Raw genomic sequence first — 12,939 nt, 5'->3', positions numbered from 1 at the left:
TCTATCCATTGAACTCGTACTTTGGCACCTACACATGTAAACATACACACGTATACAATATAATAGTTCAATGTGGTTTATCATCATTCAAAACTCAAAATAGGGATCATAATAGGAGCGGCGGTTTGAGTGGGAGAAGGAGAGAGTGAGAGGGCGGGGTTTGAGGATTTGAGGGTGAGAGAGAGAGAGAGAGGGTTTGAGGGTGAGAGAGAGAGGGTTTGACGGAGAGGGGTTGAGGGAGACACATGTTTGAGGCTTTGAGGGTGTGTTTTTAGGGTTTGAGAAAATTTAAAAGGAGATGGAGAGGTGCTATATTAAAAAAGTGAGTTGGGTTTTTTGGGCTGATCTGTGTCAGATGGGCCAAGGGGTCCGACACAAATTAGCCTTTTGCAACGCACATGAGTTAAGTGCGACGCAGACATGATGCAGCGATATGCATCAGATGGGCCTCAGTACGTGTTCGACGCACATGAGTTATATGCATCACATAACAATAGGGTATGACGCATATAGCTCGTATCTGGTGCTTATGCGTTGATGTTTTGCGTCGCACGCTTCATAGCATGCGAGGAAAATTATGCTTTTGCGTCGTTTTGCCTTTCATGCGACGCAAATGGGGCTACGCAAATCGTGCTTTTTCTACTAGTGCTTGGATAAGGTGCACAATGTTTTTCACATGTCGATGTTAAGGAAGCATATGCCTGATCCTAGCCATGTTATCAGACACGAGCCCCTACAACTAAGAAATGATTTGAGATATGAAGAAAAACCAATTGAGATTCTAGATCGAAGGGAAAAGCAACTTAGGAACAAAATAATTCCTATGGTTAAGATTTTATGGGCTAACCATTCGTCATCCGAAGCAACATGGGAAGTTGAGGATAAAATGAAATCCAAATACCCTCACCTATATGCTTGAATGACCTTATTGCAATTCTGCAAAGTCATTATTTGCTTATGTAATGATATGTATATGTGAATATATGATTTTGAAATATTATAAATGAAAGGCATGTTGTTTAGTACCTAATTACTTTTATGAAGTTTCGAGGACAAAACTTTTTCTAAGGGGGTGAGGACGTAATATCCCAAAATTTTAAACATGTTTAAGAAAATAATTAAGAAAGTTAAACGTTCACTTAATAATTGTTTTAGTTAAGTAAGTCTAACTATGATTTATTTATTTTTGAGCTTTTAAATAAATTAACTAATTCTATGAAATATTGCAATTGACGAGTAAGATTACTAATAACAAACAAGTGAGTAACTTATAAAACAACAAAAAGGAATTCAACAAAATAATAAAAAAAAAATAGGAGGAAACCTCCCCTCCCTCACCCACGGTCAACCGACCCCCCCTCTACTCCCTCTCTGTTCCCTATTCTAATCTCCCCTATTTGAACCACCATTCATCATCTACGACCTTCATTTTTGTCTCCAGAAATTTGTCTATAAATGCACAATGAAACTAGGCTTTGAATTACAAACTCAAAACCACAAAAAAATCACAAAATTTTCTTCTCCTATCACTCTTTCTTCTCGGCACCACCGAGCCACCACCACTGTGCGCACCACCTTTTTGCGTGCCACCACTACCTTGACCAATGAACCCACGTCAATCCTTCACCGGAGTTGCATCGCACGTGGCGCCACCACTCTCGCTCGCACGCTCCTCTGGTTCACGCGCTGCTGCTGCTCCTGTTTCTGCCGCTGCTGGAGCTCCGATGACCGACGGCCGACACGGGTCTGCTGCCGTCGCCGACGACCTCCCGTTCTGTCGCTTGCATCACTCGTCGGAGTTCACCCGGGGGCTCTACCCTGTGTTTTTCGTCCCTACTCCAAGTGAACAGAGGTAAAACATCTCCTTTCTTTTTTTATTTTTATTTTTCCCTCTTAAACTAATTTCAAGTTTTACATTAATGTAAGCCCAATTACTACCTATTGTTAATTAATCTAAGTTGGGCCTAAAAACTGATTTACATTAGTCAAACCAACTCAATTCAATTGTTGCATCACTTGCAGGTACATTAGTTGGGCTCAAATTTGATTTTCTTATAATGTTAGTGAAGCTACTTTTAATTGTTGGGATAATGGAGTTAAATTGAAGCTGATTTAGTGTTTTATTAGACCATGTTAGTTTAATTTATTAAGTTAAATATAGTTTTGGGCTTATAATCTGATTTACTTAGTTAAGTCACTTAAGTTAATTTTGTTGCTTTGATATATTGGGCTTATGTGGACTGTTTTGTTGGTTTAATTAAATCATTTGGTTTAGATTAAACCTTTAACTAGTTGGGTTGATAATTATACTAAGAATTTATTAATAAAGGTTAGGTTAAAGTAATTAATTACTAGTCCTTATAATCTGAATTTTTGTAAGAGAGTATTAAGAACACTAAATTTATATAAATAACTTTATATACAATTCATAAGTTTATTGACTACTAATGTAGGAGGTTAATGCTAATATTTTAGAGAACTAGAATAATGTTAATAACCAACCTAGTTTAGTAATCATGCGAAAATTGATTTCATGGATGAGTAATTTGATGAGCTTTCATAATTAGGTTTAATTTCTAAAGCATATAAGGGGTTGGAATTATAATATATCGGTGGTTATTGGATTAATGATAATAATAATTCAAGTTTGATGATAACCACACCTAAGCTTATAAATTAGTAAGTCGAAGGTCTAAGAATATTTTATGGGTAATCTCACAGCTTAATGAAAAAATGTTTAAGAAAAACACAACGCCTAATTAAATAGTAGTAAATTTCATTATTCAATTCTTTATTAGATTAAAGGAAGGAATTTTACAAGCCTCCCCCGGCTCTCAATAAAACGTAACTACGGTATCAGGTAACTTCTACTGCTAACACCCACAATCCCTTTCTAATGATGTTTTATGGCATTTTGCACTATGTTGTTATGGCATCAACGTTGATGTATGGATTGTGGGATATGAAAGGTTTTATGAATATGATGATTTTCGATGAAATGAAATGACTTTGATGTTGATGAAAATATGAGTATGATAATGCTATGGTTTTAATGATGTTTCATGATTACGATTACAATGATGTAATGTAATTATGATATTTGAAACATGATAAAGTAAAGTGAAAGATGGTTCTTGACAAGTATGTGGGCACCGAAAGTGTCATCTATTTGTGGCCGCCTTTCTGGCAATATGTGTTTAGGGAGACGTCCCTATATGTGATATGTGATATTTGCCAAGTTACTAATGTAACAAAACAAGATGAAAAGATAATAAAGAAGATTATGACATATTTATAAAATGATCATATATGTTTATGAAATGGTTTTACTATTTCTCTCCTCCCTGTTTGCTAACAAAATGAATTGAAATGTTTTACGATGTTAGAGTAGTATGTTACTGAGCCTCGGCTCATAACGTTTTATTTTATGTTTTAGGTACTGATGACGATAACGAAATGGCGTAGCTGTGAGGAGTTGTTTAGTTTTAAGCTTTCTTAAAAGCACTTATGATTTAGTTATGTCAAACTATGTTAGTTGCTAAGTTTCAACTTTAGTCTTTATTAAATGGATAATTATGATGCTTTAAGTTATAATATGTTTAAGTTATGAATTTATGTTAGCCTTGTGCTTTCCACTCGGGAAGTACGGCGATGACGCACCGACCCTCTAGGTTCCACTGCTAATGACTCTCTAATTAACCTAATAATGATGATTAGAGGTCGGGGTGCCATAATATTCTTTCTTAGTTAGGTAATTAAGTATGTCATTAAACCAATGTTCAGAAGGAATAGGATCAGATTCTGTATCTAGGGTGAAAACATAAGCGGGCACTTTCCTTCTCTCAATGACAAGGGGCATTTCTGCCATATTGCGAGGAATCCGAATCATAGAGGCCAAGCAAGCCAAAGTGTCGGCAAACTGATTTTCTTCTCGGGGAAGATATATGTATTGTATTTCAGGTATTTGCTCGGCTATGGCTTCCAAATAGGTTTGATATTGCAAGAGGTTTTCATTTCTAACTTTTCATCGTTTGGAGATTTGATTGATGATCAAAGACGAATCACCATATATCCTTAATTTCTTAATGTGGAGGGATACCGTGGCCTAAAGCCCTATGATACATGCTTCGTACTTGGCGGCGTTATTGGTAACATCGAAGTTGAGTTTTACAGAGAGATGAATGTGTTCACCTTCAGGTGATACCAGGAGTACCCCTATGCCACATCCCTATTGGTTTGAAGCACCATCGAAATATAGTGCCTAAATTTCATTTTTCGTTATGAGAAGGTCTTCATCAGGAAATTTGTACTATTCACGAGATTCATCGACAAGGAAATCTACTAAGAAGTCTCATACAACATTGCCTTTAATGGATTTTTTGGGAATGAATTTTAAGTCAAATTCGACCAGTATTACTACCTAGTGGGAGAGTCTACTGTTAAGGGCTGGCTTTTTGAATAAGAACTTAAGAGGATCTAGTCATGCTACTATATAGATTGTGTGAGTAAGCATATAATATCGAAGCTTTTTAGTGGCCCAGACTACAGCGAGGCAAAGCTTTTCTAAAGCGGTGTGGCGGGATTCTTAGTCTAAGAGCTTTTTACTAGGGTAGTAAATGACACACTCTTTCCCCTCAACCTCTTGTGTGCTAACATAGCCCTAACCGCGGTTTTAGTCACCGTCAGATAAAGCCTTAAAGGTATGCCTGGTAAGGACGTGCTAAGACAAGTGGGTTGGATAAATACTTCTTGATTTTGTTAAAGACTTTTTGGCAATCCTCATCCCATTTGACAGCGACACTCTTCTTAAACTTTTTAAAGATGGGCTCTTACACCATGGTCAACTTGGAGATGAACCTACTAATGTATTGGATTTTACCTATGAACCCTCTAACCAGTTTTTCATTCTTAGGCGGAGGTATGGTTATGATGGCCGTTATTTTAGTAGGGTCACTTTCAATACCTTAAGAACTGATGACATAACCTAGGTGTTTTCCGAAAGTGACCCCAAAGGCGCACTTTTGTGGGTTAAGTCTCATATTATATTTACGAAGTCTCATGAAGAACTTCTCAAACGCGGTATAGTGTCCCTCGCTCTCTATCTTTGGACTTAACTATCATGTCATCTACGTAGACTTCTACCTCTTTATGCATCATGTCATGAAGTAGGGTAGTTGCGGTTCTTTGATAAGTGGCCCCATCGTTTTTTGACCCGAAAGGCATAACTGTATAACAAAAGGTCCCCCACGGTGTGGTCAAGGTAGTCTTTTTCATATCCTCTTTGGCCATTTTTATTTGATTTTACCTTGCATACCCATCCATAAAGGAGAGAAGGGCATGATTGGTGGTGTTGTCTACTAGGACGTCGATGTGAGATAGGAGAAAGCCATCTTTAGGACTTGCTTTGTTGAGGTCTCTATAATCAACACACATCTTAACTCTACCATCCTTTTTAGGCACAAAACAACATTAGCAATCCAGTCAGGATACTTTGCTACTCTTATAAAGCCTGTGTTGAGTTGTTTAGTGGCTTCTACTTTAATTTTTAGAGCCACATCTGGCTTCATACATTCTGCACAACTTTTGTTTGACAGGTTTCATCCCTTGGATTAGGGGAATTGTATGTTGGGCAATTTCTCGATCAATGCCCAACATGTCCTGGTAGGACCATGCAAATACATCGATATATTCAACTGATGTTTTGATTAATTGAGTCCGCTCGCATTCAACTAAAGTTAATCCAATTCTTACCTCTTTTGGTTTATTATCGTTATAAAGATTAATTTTTTCGATTAATTTGAGTCTTCGTTTCATGTTCTTCTACTGCTTTAATTATTTCTTTCAGATTCATTGTTGCAATCGGAAGAAGAAGGAAGAGGGGAAGTAGACATAGTGCACAAGTCATAAGCAAATGAATTCATATTATTGAAATCGGAGATCTTAGAGTTGAACAATGACTCAGCGGAATTTAAAGACTGTACTTAGACCCTAGAATCGACAGGCTTAGACACAGTCCCAACTGGGACACTAGACTTAATAGACTTGGACTCAAACTCAGACTCAGACTCATCAAACATTGGTCCCTCCCCCGTGGTGAAGATCATCTTATTTTTGTCTGGCGTGGTCAGCTTTTTGGTCTTCCTCCATCCTTGTAAGGTGCCACTTGTGGGAGTTATTAGCATAAAAAGGTCGAAGTCCTCGTTCTGCAGCACAACCTGGATATGAGCAGTATTATTGGGCATTCGACTCATTCTTGACCGAATAAAAGTCCTAATGCCTTATAGTCTAAATAGTCTTCCGTGAACTGTTTAATTATTTTGGGATAAGGAATCCTTTTTTCCAGAAAGTGACAGTCTAGAAATATTTTAAATCCGGGGTAGATTACTCCCTCCAGAGCTTGATAGAATGGTTCAGGGAATTCATAGCAAGGATAATCCTCTCCTTCTCTTAGAAGTTGTCCATTCAGATTAGGTTGATAGTGAGGAAAAAGGATATTGTCCTTTTCCTTGGTATTTCGATCTGCCATCCGTTGTGCGATACATTCTTTAAGCTCCTTCCGTGTGGGCTTGTGTCCTTAGGCAAATAGATTTTCCACTGATTTCGAATCAGCGACAAGAGGTGCTCTAGACTTCTAACTACCAGTGACATGCATGGGAACTGTCCTTTCCTACGCATGATATAGTTGACTGCTAGGTTCGACAAGAAATCAAAGTCAAAGGGCTTCAAGTCTTCCTCAATGGGGGCTACCTCTTCGGGATCGAACCCACGAAGATCCTCATCCTCTTCATCATGGTCTATGTGGATGAGAGGTTTGTCGATTACTTGTACCTTCATTATAGAGGCATCAAGAGTTATAAGTAGTCGTCTACAATCATCTTGACCTTTTGATGCAAGGAAGATGGGACTACACTAAGCTCCTGAAGCCATGGTTATCCTAATAGTAGGTTCAATGAGGCCTTGATATTAATGACTTGGAATATTGTGCGCTTTTCTATAACCCCTACAGAGATGGTTAGGGCTATAGTTCCCAAGGATTGACGACAAGAATTATCGTAAGCTCGGATGCCTTGATGAGAAGGACTTTAATCCTCATCTTTGAAACCTAGACGGCGTGTAGTTCATAATGGACACACATTAGTGGCATATCTATTGTCTCTTAATGTCATGGGTACATTCATACACATGCATGCTACAATAAGATGTAGAGCCTTAGTTTGTTGTGCTTTTTCCTTCAAAAGGAAGGTCGTCATCAGTAAAGGACATAATATTTCCTTGGATTGAGTTATCAGCAGTTAGGAAACTGACAACCCTTCAGGTCAGGTGTCAGATGACACATTCATCTTCGTGAGGGAATTCTGTAATGTCATACGATGCTCATGAGAGGAAGTTATCAATTCCCAAATGTTAATTTCAGCTTTTGTTTTCATGAGTGGCTGAATGAGAGCGTTCTCTTTGCGAAGAAGCTATTCAGAAGATGCAGACGATTTGGGAGGGTTGTCTTGAACTGGCTTAGTTAGCCTTCCAGTTCAGGTAAGCACTCATACGAATTCCTCCTCGTCGCTTTTGTACCAATCCATGGCTAAAGTGATGCGATTGGTTTGGGGATCGACGATTCCTTCGTCGTCGTATAATCCTGAAGCTTGGGGATGCATGTTCCTCGGAAATAGTCACTTTGTACAGTGACATAGTCATCTTCCTCGTCACTATCCTAAATACAGTTGAAATCTGGTGTCTTTATAGCAACGATGGAAGTGGGGACATGATCCCCTATTGGTACAATAAGACAGGATGGGTCATGACGACATTGATCCTCGGAGATAACCAAAACATGGGTTAGCGGCACATCTTAATTATTAGGCTTCTTCCCCGCTAGAGGAATGGGGAGTATACCTTCATCAATCATATCTTGTATAACATGTTTCAACGTGTACTGATTCTCTATTTTGTGACCATTCGCTCTATGGTATTTGCAGTTTGCATTCTTATCTCAATTAGCTCTTTTTTTACTGTCTTCTAGATATGGAGTTAGTCCGATGGGAAACAGAGCGCCCTTTGAATTGAGGTGATCAAAAGCGGTAGCATACGATATGCCTATTAGAGTGAATGTCCTACTTACAGTTTTTTGGAAGGGTCTCTGTGGTGCCTCAAGAAGGTTCACCTCTCCACCTTTAGAAGTGGATCCATAATCATTCTTCTTTTTGTTGTTATTGCGCTTATAATGATTGTCATTTTGAGCGTTTTTTAACAAGTCATCTTCGATTTGCACACCTATGTCGTATAGCTTAATGAAATTATCGATACTCAAATACTTGAGATGAGTCTTGTACTTAGGTAACAAGTTGTTGACGAAGATGCGGACGAGGTCCTTGTCGACAGGCCTAAAGATCATCTAAGCATACTTTTTCCTCCACCTATTAAGGTAGGTGATAACGCCTTCATTGCTATCCTGCTTCAGTACTTCCAAGTCCCTTAGTAAGGTTTGGATTAAAGTGTTATGTTCATATTGCTTCATGAACTCTCTAGTGATATCATCCCATGTTTCAACATTTTTGGGGTCTTGGGAGTAGAACCAGTTTTGACAGGCACGGTCCAACGACATCGGGAATACCTTTGGATAAAGTTCAGGGTCCACAGACTTAATGATCATAGTGGCCTTGAAGTTCCTCAAGTGGTACTTGGGATTGCCAGCAGGTTTTAACTTAGGAAAGTCACTCGTGGAAAATTTTTCAGGCATCTTCTTCTTGAATTTATTGGTCTCATCCAAATCGAAGTAGGACTATATATTGGTGACTTTTTGAGCAACATTTTCCATTTGTTTGGTGAATAATATTTTCACCAATTTAAACTTGGTGCACACGGAGAGTGACCTCCTCCAACTTCTTAGCCATTCGTTCGATGACTTTGGTCAGCTCAGTAACCTTTTCTTCACCCATACTTGCTTCAACAATTAACAATGTTTCAGCTACTTGAACAGATCTAGACTTTCGCGTATGTGAACGAGCTATAAGATATGTTTTCTCGATGACCCTATTTGACAAGCTAAGGACACATTGAATTAGGATTCACTCAAAAACTGGATAGGTTAAGAAATGAAAATGAAGGAGAAAACATATTTTCGAAATAGATTTTTTTTAAAAGATCTTTTAAATTTGTTCGAAACTCTTGCCAAAAGGAGAGGAAATTTATTTTTGTGGAGGGAAATGGATATATTGGATTTTATGAGATGTGTACGGAAGGGATCGGAATTTATTTTGTGGAGTGATAAGTCATATATATATATATATATATATATATATATATATTATACAGGTTAATTTTAGGTTGCATTTTAGAGCATTTAGATTCATATTTAGGTTCATTGTTGCGTTATATTCTTAACTTATGTTTTTCTACTCCTATTTGATATGTTTTCTTGTTTTTGATGAATTCCAAGCATTAAGGACGTATTTGGAGTATGATTAGCTAATGTTGAGGATTAGGAGCACTTGGAAAGAAGCAGTAATGCATAATTAAGCATCGTATGGATATGTCATAGTACGAGTTTGAGCGAAAACAAAGCGAATAATCATTAGAAGAAATGTAAAAAGGAGTCACGTCTACTATTCTGATCATAAATTTTGATTTGCTTCTTAGAATAAAATAATTCAATCAGATTTGGAAACTATACTTGAAGAGCATTCCAACGATAGGTGGCACGCCCCGAGGAGAGTTCTAGCCAAGAAGTTATGCCTTTTTGAAGTTGGACATCTGTTATCGTACGCGTGGATCACTAATTCCGCCCATTTAATGATATTTCTACTTTCCTTATTTTTATAACTTACTTTCCTAGTCATATTAGGTTACCTAGTATTAATGATATTAGGTTTTAACTCTTCCTCTCTCTCCTCCTCCCTTTCACGTTATTTCTTTATTCTAGGTTTTAGTTTAGCTTTCTTCTTCCATTTCGTCTCTAGTTTTTTTTGTAAACCCGAATTGTTATTCTTCATCATTAATTCATAATTTTATGATCTTCATATATTTTCATTCATTGATTTCTTTGATTATGTTTTTCTTTGTAGATTTAGATTTTGTTATTTATTTCATGATTGAGTAGTTTTTATTTCAAGGGTTTGGGAATCCATGCTTAATTATATGCTATGATTCTTGTTGATATTTATTTATGGTTTGATTAGTTATTGTTATCTCTAATTGATTAGTGTTTTGATTGTTAATTGCAATCTGATCAATTGTCTGATGAAATATTGCTAATAATTGTTTGTATTGACCAAGATCTTACTTTTAGAGGCTTGCCTAAAATTAGCAAATCTGTTATGTCAGCGACCGTATTGCATATGTTGATTTGAAACCGTTAAGACCCGATTGTAGGATTAACCTGTACTGTAGATATCTGATTAATTGAACTATTGATGATATTTTGATAGATAATATATATGAACATGGTGAACCACTACCCTAGATCCTTTTTAGTTTGATATTCGTAATTTGATTAGTTTAGAACTTTAACTCTCACAACTCTAATCTTGTTTAGTTTTCCTAAATTTAAAAGCTAGATTAAAACGACCATCTCTTTGTGGATTCGATCCCACTTACCCTACTACATTGTTAGAAAGTTTTGTACGAATTATTTTTGACATGTATACGACATCCTATCAAATTTTGGCGCCGTTGTCGGGGATACAGTATTGTTTTATTTAGCTTTTGTTGTTGGTGAAAGTAAACTGTATATATATATATCTATATATATATATAAAGCTAGAAAAATTTGCCTATGTGTCAAGATATTACTCATTTCGCCACATGTCATCACTATACTTAATCTCATTTTTTTAGTACCACGTGTAAAATGGATCAATTACAATCTCATAAATTTGGTAAGTTTCACTCAGCAAATGAAAGTACTTTACAATCATATTAGTTCGTGTATAATTCCGGCAAAGTTGCTAACTAATAATAAACAATGTTAATATTGATATAACTTACCATTTTACATTACCATTTATTTAACTTAACCGTAGTCGTAGATTTGATTTATAATGTAGACAATTTATTTTGGAGTTGCAGGATTGATAATTTTCACAACTTTTATATTGTTAATTATTACTCCAGTAGAGTACATTATTATTAGATATTATTGTAGTATACAATAATTATCTTTACGTGTCGTTTGTCTATATTAATAATGTAGGGTAGCAATAAGTTCGAGTTGAATTAATTTCAAGTTCACCTGATTTCTATTTCGGATCACTTACCCCTAATCCAAACTTGACTTGATTCTGATTTTAGGTCGAAAATTAGAATTTGAACCCGACCTTTTCGATTTCAGGTTGAGCCGAAACCAACCCAAAATGACCTGATTTAAAATTTAATCATTGCAATCATTCAACATATTGAGTGAGTCTTGAATTCAAATGCCAACTTAATCAAATTTAGAATATTAAAGAAACGAGTTTGGTCTAATACAAGTTAGATAAACATAGGTTGGCCTGCCTTGAATTTGACCCCACTTCAAAGTCAGATTATTCTGATTGTTTTGAGGTTCAAAAATTCAACCTGAACCTAACCCATTATTTTTCTGGTCGGGTTGGGCTGACCCATCTTTTTTTTCAGGTCGAAAATTTTAACCCAAATCCGAAATTTTCAAGTTAGATTCGAGACAGGTTATCATATTGGATCAACTTTAATTTTGATAGCCCTAATGAAAAGATTATATCATGAAATATAAATTTACAATTTATAATCTTTCAATTTTAAATGTAGTCATTCCAATAATTTTGGAATTTAAAAAAACTATTTGAGAACTAAAAAAAATCCATGTGCATTATGCACGTCCAGATAATCTTAATATAAATTATTTCTCAAATAGTCAAGATGTAAATTATTTCGCAAGTCAATAGTAACAAATTTTAAAAGCCATCTAATCTTTTATTTCTCATTTATATCTTTCTTAAATTATTTCAATATTTAGTTGTGTATGATCACTTCATGATTTAATGTAAATATCACAAAATATTCAATTTCTAAATTGAAATATTTTGGGTTTTCATATTTTTTCTTAGATACTATATGTTATTAATATTAATTATCAGCACATATTTTGCTGACCCGCAAATGAAAACCATGCTATCTATGGGGGAATAGATATTTTTTTAATATGTAACAATATTGATATAAACAATTAGATTCATTGTAAGAAAATTTATATGAGCTTAGAGCGAGTTTGAACAAGTTTGACCACTAAATGTTACTCAAAGTTAATTAAATTAACCTAAGCAATGTATGTGCTATTAACTTAGTACCATTTAGGCCTGTTCTCCCCAGCTTATTTTCAGTTCAGTTCAGTTCAATTCAGTTCAGACCAATTCCGTTCAGTTCAGCTCTTGACAATACTTTTACTCTCACATATCACTATTCATTTCAGTTCTGTTCAGTTCAATTCAGTTCAGTTCAGTTCAGATCAATTCAGTTTAGTTCAATTCAGTTCAGTTCAGTTCAATTCAATTCAGTTCAGTTCAGCTGTTTTATGCCGAAGAGAACAGGCCCTTAATTATAATAATAATAATAATAATAATAATAATAATAATAATAATAATAATAATAATAATAATAATAATAATAATAATAATAATAATAATAATACTGATTATTATAGATAATTTATATTTCAGTATAGTGCATCGCACGGGTTATAAGCCAATTTTAGACTATTCTTAAATCTTAATACAATATTATATCATTTTAGATAACAAGCCCATTTAGTTATTTTGTTTAAGGTTAAACCCATTTTAATTTATACGATTCTCATTACAAGATCATAATATCGTGTAGGATATTTCTATATTCATTTCTTAGGTATATATTAGAAAAAAAATGTATACATTACAATATATATTTCATTTATAATTACAATATACATGAAATTTTTGTATAATAATAATTATG

At 35.4% G+C, this 12,939-nt stretch overlaps 1 long non-coding RNA gene across 1 annotated transcript; it reads left to right on the top strand.

Moving 5' to 3' along the window:
- Positions 1–787: 787 nt before the first annotated feature.
- LOC125492621 (uncharacterized) lies at positions 788–3,611 on the top strand. Its single transcript, XR_007269270.2, has 3 exons — positions 788–1,852; positions 2,799–2,860; positions 3,437–3,611. It is a non-coding gene; the product is annotated as an uncharacterized LOC125492621 (long non-coding RNA).
- Positions 3,612–12,939: the final 9,328 nt, after the last annotated feature.

This window comes from Beta vulgaris, chromosome 8 (assembly GCF_026745355.1).
Source record: "Beta vulgaris subsp. vulgaris cultivar EL10 chromosome 8, EL10.2, whole genome shotgun sequence".
Lineage (NCBI taxonomy): Eukaryota > Viridiplantae > Streptophyta > Magnoliopsida > Caryophyllales > Amaranthaceae > Beta > Beta vulgaris.
The sequence above is the reverse complement of the archived record's forward strand: the minus strand, read 5'-3'. Positions and strand labels throughout refer to the sequence as shown.